Here is a 7,110-nt window from a genome sequence, read left to right as displayed (position 1 = left end):
ACGGGATGGGATCCCTAAGGATGGCCATGTTACCCCTAAGGCCCCTTGACCGTGCCAATTCGGCCCGATGGGCACCCTCTATTTTCTCCCACCATGTCTTGATGTACTTTTTGTAATATAGGGAGGATGCCTTCACATCCTGTTGGACACAGTCTTGATGGATTTCCCTGAACCCTGTGGGTCCCATTTCAAAATAGGTGTCCCGGGACACCCCAGCTTTATGGACTATATGCCTGGCTCCAACCGTCCCTTTACCACGACCCAAGCCTCGCAGATGGTACCAACATTGTCCGGTCTAGGCCTTGTTGTAATTTGGCCCCCTTGCCCTTCCTAGGCTCTCCACAGCCCTGTCTCGCTCTGCACCTCACTGGCACCAGGGTGCTCCGCAGCCCTGTCTCGCTCTGTGCCTCACTGGCGCCTGGGCTCTCCGCAGCCCTGTCTCGCTCTGCGCCTCACTGGCACCTGGGTCCATGCACCCCAAATGCCACGCCTTGTCTGGCACCAGGGTCTGTGCACCCCAAATGCCATGCCCTCTCTGGCACCAGGGTCCCCACGCTGCAGTGGGCCCCCAATGAGGCCTCCTCCTTCCCCAAATAGCCTCACCCAAACCACTGATCTTATACAACAACAAACAAAACACAAGCTCCTGGGGTATAACATAATACAAAAGGTCAGGGTGTGCTCTGACCCTTTAAAAGGATCAGGTTTCATCCCTGGCACTAAGTGTCTAATAGGCAAAGGTACCCATGGAGCTTATGGAGCCCCATTAGCTCTAGGTGCAGCATACCAGGCAGTTGCAGCATCACTGAGCACTTCCTCCCTGGAGGCTCCTTCCCCACCAGCTGCTAGTGGAGAACTGCCTTCCTGGCCTCAGCCCTGGGGTTTATATATAAGCCAGGCCCTGCCCCTTCCGGTCAGCTGACTGCTGGCAGGGGTGGGCCACCACACTGATTCTGGCTGCCCTGGTAACCAGCAGCTGGGGCTCCCCACTCACTGCTAGGGCTCTCTCCCTAGCAGTTTCAGCTCTTTAAAGGAGCAGGGCACCTAAGTGCTCTGCAACACACCTCTTCTACTATTTTTCAGTGTGGGGACACTGATACATGAGATGCTCTGGGCGTTTTAACTAGAGTGGGTCTTGGAGCCGCTCTAATTAAAGCACCCTCCTCCCACTCCTGGAACATGTGTATAAATGCCCTGTACTTCAAGAAAGATGTGGACAAGTTAGCAAGAGTCCAGTGGAGAGTGACAGAAATGATTAGAGGTCTAGGAAAAATGGCTTATGAGAAAAGATTGAAAGAACTATTTAGTTTGGATAAGAGAAAACTTGAGAGAGGATTTGATAACAGCTTTCAAATACCTGAAAGGTGATTATTAAAAAGGATGGAGATAGATTATTTTTTGTAGCTGCAGGGAGCTCCAGATGGTCTTAAACTGCAGCAAGGGAAATTTAGGTTGGATATTAGAAAGAACTTTTTCACTATGAGGGTGGTTAAACATTGGAACAGGTCATTTAGAGAAGTTGTGGAATCTCCTTCCTTGGGCATTTTTAAGAGCAGGTTAGACAGACATTTGACTTGGAATGATTTAGCCAGGGATGATTGTGCCTTGAGGAGTGGGTTGGACTAGATGGATTCCTGAGGTCCCTTTCAGCCATACTTTTCCATGATTCCAATTCAGTGGCTCCAGATGTGAGTGGAGGGTTTGGAAATATATGTGAAGGGGCCCAAAAAGGAGCTATACAACAAGTGGACAGGGTTCAGTATGAAACAACAAGTAAGTGCATGCCAGAAGGAAAGAGAAAATAGACTACTCCTTTTATGACGCATTATACAGAGGCTTGGTTTTTATTCCTTTTTTACTTTCTATGGATTGTGTTGTAAGAAAAATCCCAAAGTTCTTTCCTTTCAGCAAACGTGTGGACCTCAGAAGAAATTTCTTTTTGGTTAAGTCTGAGGGCCAAATGAAAGGAAAAGCAGTATGCAGTTGGAGTGAAACTAAGTCAGCAATTCCACCTGTCAGACAGAGGTAAGCCATCTGTCTATGGGGAACCAGTGAGGGCTTTTCCTATGGCTGCCAAACTGAGGGAGAAGATTAGGGAAGGGTAGGTGCCAACAACAGGAATGGCTAGGAAGACAAGTACCATGGTTTCTTTGCCGGTGTGTCGCTGAGACCTGTATGGCTTCTTGTCTTGCAGATATTTTGAGGCCTTCCCAATTAACCTGGGGCTAGTATGACACCTAGAATGGCCCTAGAACACTTTACCACTTCCCAGCACTCCCAGAAGAGTAGCCAGAGCGATAAATCCTCCCCTTGCTTTCACCAGACTCAAAATGGCTGACAGCTTTCAGTAAATGTGAGCTGTGGTTTAAAGCAGAGGCAGGAGGAGAAAGGGAAAATTATTTTAGGAGTGAGTGAATGAACTATTTGCCATCCTCTGAGGGAAGGAAAAGGAAACACACACACACACTAGCTGAATATATATTATATACTAGCTGAATATATATATATGTATATATATATACATATATATATACACACATACTAACTTTAGTCCCAAGTCAGTCCACATAGAGTTACTCTGCTATAATGCCTGCATGTGTAGATGCCAGTGTAAAAACCACTTACTGTGCATTACTGCACAGTAAATGCACATATAGACATGCCCAGTGTGAATCATAGCAATGACACACAAATGAATAAAAAGAGGTGTTTAGGCAACGTTTTAGAGAGGGTGGTATAGAAGATTGGGAAAGAGGTTTATATAGCAGCTCAGACAGCAGGACCTGACAGTTTACTATAGGATTTTATATCAACACAACTGCAGGGGTATAGGAATTAACATATTTCATGAAGTACCAAGCTCTTGAATTTCCTCCATTTCATTAGTAAAGTGATGCCTTTTAAAATCTGTTTATTTCAAGTACAGTAAGGAGAACTTGACCTTGTAGTGAGCTCTGTGGGGGCCCCAGCATGTTGCTTGTTTCAGGATCAGGATATAATATATGATGAGCATACTGTAAACCCACACTAATTGTCCTTCTAATATTTATTCCTTTTATGTTTGAAAACCTGTAGTAGCGATTGTGCTAGTGAACTGTTAAGATTAACTTGCATGAAAGACTTTTAATGTTCTTCGCTACAATTTCTTACCATTTATGTTCATCTATATTTTTGCAGTTCTTTTACCCTAGACAAATAAAATAAGTTAGTCATTCTTCTTATGGTTAGAAATATAGGCTGACTCATCTTCTAGTGTTTCAATTTTAGGCTCTTAAGAAGCATTGTTGTGCTTAGATTTCAAATAACGTCTATGATTACTTCAAATGCTTCCCCTGCAATTAGGATATAATCATGGAGACATTTCTATTAGGCTCAAGTTTTTAAAATGGATTAGTTTGAAAAACTAAATTTGTAGCCAAACAAAACTTGGTGTCCATTAAGGTCCTGATTGTCCTCACAGGTTTTGAATAGGTGTACAGAGTTATATCTGACTTAGCACAGTATGGAATTGAAACTGGGAACCATGCAGGTAAAATTTCTATTAACTGTATAAAAGGCAAAAGGGACCTTGTCAGAACCTAGCCCCCAAACCTGAAGCATTGAAGACTATGCTAGCTAGATTTATTCCAGAACTAACGGTGTTCTGAAATGACTGCTGAGTGATGATTAACCTAATTATTAAGGTGGATCTTAATACATCTGAGAATGGGATTTTTGGCATGGTTGCCCTAGACAACAGGGGACTGGAGCTGATGTCTTAGGAAATTATTCTAGACCTCTATGTTCCTATAAGTGATCAGCTAGCATTTTATTTTTGAAGTGTTAACATTTCAATGTTTTTACATTAATAGTATTAAGTCTTTGAATAGTACTTGGTTAGTAGTGTCACAATTCCAATAGTTATTGTAACACTACCAACAAAACAAATGAAAACATTAGTTCTAGTTATTTATTTTCTTCTACCAAAGTAATGACCACTGCAGCTGCAATGGTGTGAGAGAGTGTCTTCTTGGTTCCTGCTACTCTAGTTACTGTCTCCCTCACTTTCCTGCCATGCCTTGTTGGGAGAAAGAAAATATAGAAAGTGATTGACAGCAACCAGTGTGGTGGTGGATGGCTGGTGCTCCAGTCTCCGCTACAGGGCTCCACCACCCCTTATACCCTGTCTGTACCTGACCTGTGTCCACTTATCAATATAATTTTCCCTTTTCAGATATAGGGACCATTGCCCAGCTTATTTCCTCAGAGGGCTGGTTCCCCCTGGTGATTTCTCTAGATGGGGATCCCTCTCCCTCCACCTTCTTAATTGATAGGGAATGCCTTCATGAGGGTCTCCCCTTTTGTATGCTTGCTCCACCAAGCTTTACTGTAGAACCTCCCCTTTGGGTACTACACATAGCAGTCTTTATTCACCTAAGCGTTTCCTTAGTAAACTGCCAGTTGAGGCTAATTAGCCTTTCCCCCATCACTCCTCCCAGTGTTCTCTGTCCTCTTGTTGGGGTACATCCTGGCCTCTCTTTCCACCAGCATTTCCCTGTTAGCTCAAAGTTTTCACGCCTCTTTGCGGATTCACTACAGCTTGCTCCAGCTGCACCCGTGTCTCCTCTTCAGGGGGCCCCATCAGTCACCGGTGGTTGTCTTTTCAGCAGATTCTTCTGGGTCCAAGACCAATCAGCAATGGCTCCTGTGGTGCTGCCAGAATCTCCTCCAGCCTCAGGCACAGGAGTGGTGAGATGAGTTTACAGCAAGTAAAAGTCCCTCTGTTTCCTTTTATACCCTTGGAACATGGGCCAGTAATGGTCCCATTACAAATGGGTATATATATGGTTGCTTTCATCTCTTTCTGAAGCACCCGGTGTGGGGCAGTGCTGGTGACTGCAGAATATTGGACTATGTGACCACTGCCTAGGGAAGCATAGTAACATTAATCTTGAACTTGTGAGTTTATCTTTCTTTCTAAAATATCTGGAAAATTTTGGCTGTTTTTTAAATTAGCCAACAAGTGCTTTTTTAACTTTTATTGAGAACTGTTGACACCTCTGTCATGCCTCTGAAGGCTTTAGTCCAATTTAACATTGACACAGAGGATAAACTGTACCTGTAAGAGGTGATGTATATGTCTTCAGAAGGAAGCAGTAAGTAGTCTGTGAGGTAGCTAATGCTTATAGATTTTGTTTGTTTGACAGTAATGGAAACGTTAACAAATGTGGGTTTTTGTTTTTGTTTTAACTCAATGATTCTGTAGGAGGAAAAACATATGTTATCTATTTTTTGCCTTCTCTTCTGAACCAATTGGAGCGTGATAGTGTTTCCTGCCTAATGAGGCAAATGTGCTCTCATTTCACTTTAGCTGTGGAAGGATTCTTTATCCCTGTACAGACTTTTACACTGTGACAATACTAGTTGCTTCAGCATGATCAATAGAAGAATGGGCTTTAAGAACATCTATATGGTATGATAAATAGGTTAGTTTAAAGAACAGAGCATTTCTGAACACAACATCATTTTGCCCCAGGCAGATCTCTGTTGTTGTTACTTGATTGGGATTTAGAGCTGGGGACTATGTGATTCTTTGAATTTGGAAGATCTTGCAATGGAGGGCCATCAGCCCTCCATTGGCTAAGTCCTCAATCACTTAAGACTTACTGAATTCAGTGGGCCTTCATGTATGCTTATGGGCTTTGCTGCACGGGGGGGGGGGGGGGGGGGGGGATTTAATTACATTAAGGGCTTTTCTGTGTTGGTTACTACTTACACTTACCCATCTCCCTGAGCATATATGAAGCTAGCATCTGCCCAAATTTTAAGAGGCTTTTCTTTAGGCACCCTAGCTCTGAGAGGGAATTGTTTATTTCCTCCCTAGTAACCCCTAGTAACCCTAGTAATACTCCTCATATAGTGTGGAGGTACTAGGGACTCTTTCTTCCTAGTTTCTGATCTTAGGCCATTTGAATAGTCCCAAAATATATCATTATAATGGTGGTCAGCGTACCTTAATCCTTCTCTTCTATTTTTCAGGCACCGTGTCACAGAGTACTCTATACATATGGAATACATTTTCACTTTTTCTTGATTAGGAGAAGTGGTGAAGGCCAATGGATATGGCGCTGTGCTGTGACTTAGTGACCCTGATTTTATTCCAAGTTTTACAACTGGCCAGTGGTGTAATCTTGAGCAAATCATTTAATCTCTTTATGGCACAGTTTGCCCATCTGTAAAAGCATGAAGCTACATGTTACACTTAGACCATACTAAATGGGTGGAATGTTAAGTGATGTTAAAGTTAGAATATGCTGTAAGCGGTTGCACATAAAGGGTGAATACTGTTTCTTTCCTGCCACTAGAGGGTTAGTGAGCAGGGGTGTGGTTAGGATCTAGGACATCTGGGCTCCATCCCTCTCCTGGTTGGCACTGGGGCTGAGAGCAGTGCATCCTGTGGTGCTGGAGGACTAGAATTTTTCATTTTCTCTGTAGAACAGGCAAAAGTTAACTTCGCCCAGAGTTAACTCTCACCTGAAGTGGCATAACTTTGTGATGCTTGGAGGGAATTTAACATGATTCAGCAAGCTTTAACATGCTCATGCTCACATTTTAAGTGTCCTTAGTATGGTCTACCTGCAACATGTAACTTCACCCAAATATGGATAATGCCTCTCTCTTATGAAAAGCACTTTGACATCTAAACACAGAGAGCACTTTGTAAGAGCTAGGTTATTGATTTTCAGAGATCAGTATTTCCATGGCACCACTCTTCAGATGCCATCTGTGCTTTCCTTTTAATGCCATGCAGTAGGCAGTCAGTACCCTGACAACACCTGTGCAGTAATTTGAATCCTCAGGCTGTCTATCATTGCTTTTAACCCTCTATGCAATGTACATTATTGCACAACCACTGTGAAACCGCCCAGTTCTGTTGAATGAGGGGTGCTTTTTGCATTTCAAACCTGTGTAACAGGAGTCAAAGGACCCTGTTACTTTAATAGGAAAAAGGCAGCAGCCAAGGTCTGCAATCTGATGCAGGTGGCCGATCAAGGGACAGATGCAGAGAAGTAAGCATGCTCCAAGAAGATAGAAGGGAGCTACAGAGCTGCAGGCAACTATCTAGGGAAA

The sequence above is a fragment of the Alligator sinensis genome, unplaced genomic scaffold (genome assembly GCF_000455745.1).
Source record: "Alligator sinensis unplaced genomic scaffold, ASM45574v1 scaffold969_1, whole genome shotgun sequence".
Taxonomy (NCBI): domain Eukaryota; kingdom Metazoa; phylum Chordata; order Crocodylia; family Alligatoridae; genus Alligator; species Alligator sinensis.
The sequence above is the reverse complement of the archived record's forward strand: the minus strand, read 5'-3'. Positions refer to the sequence as shown.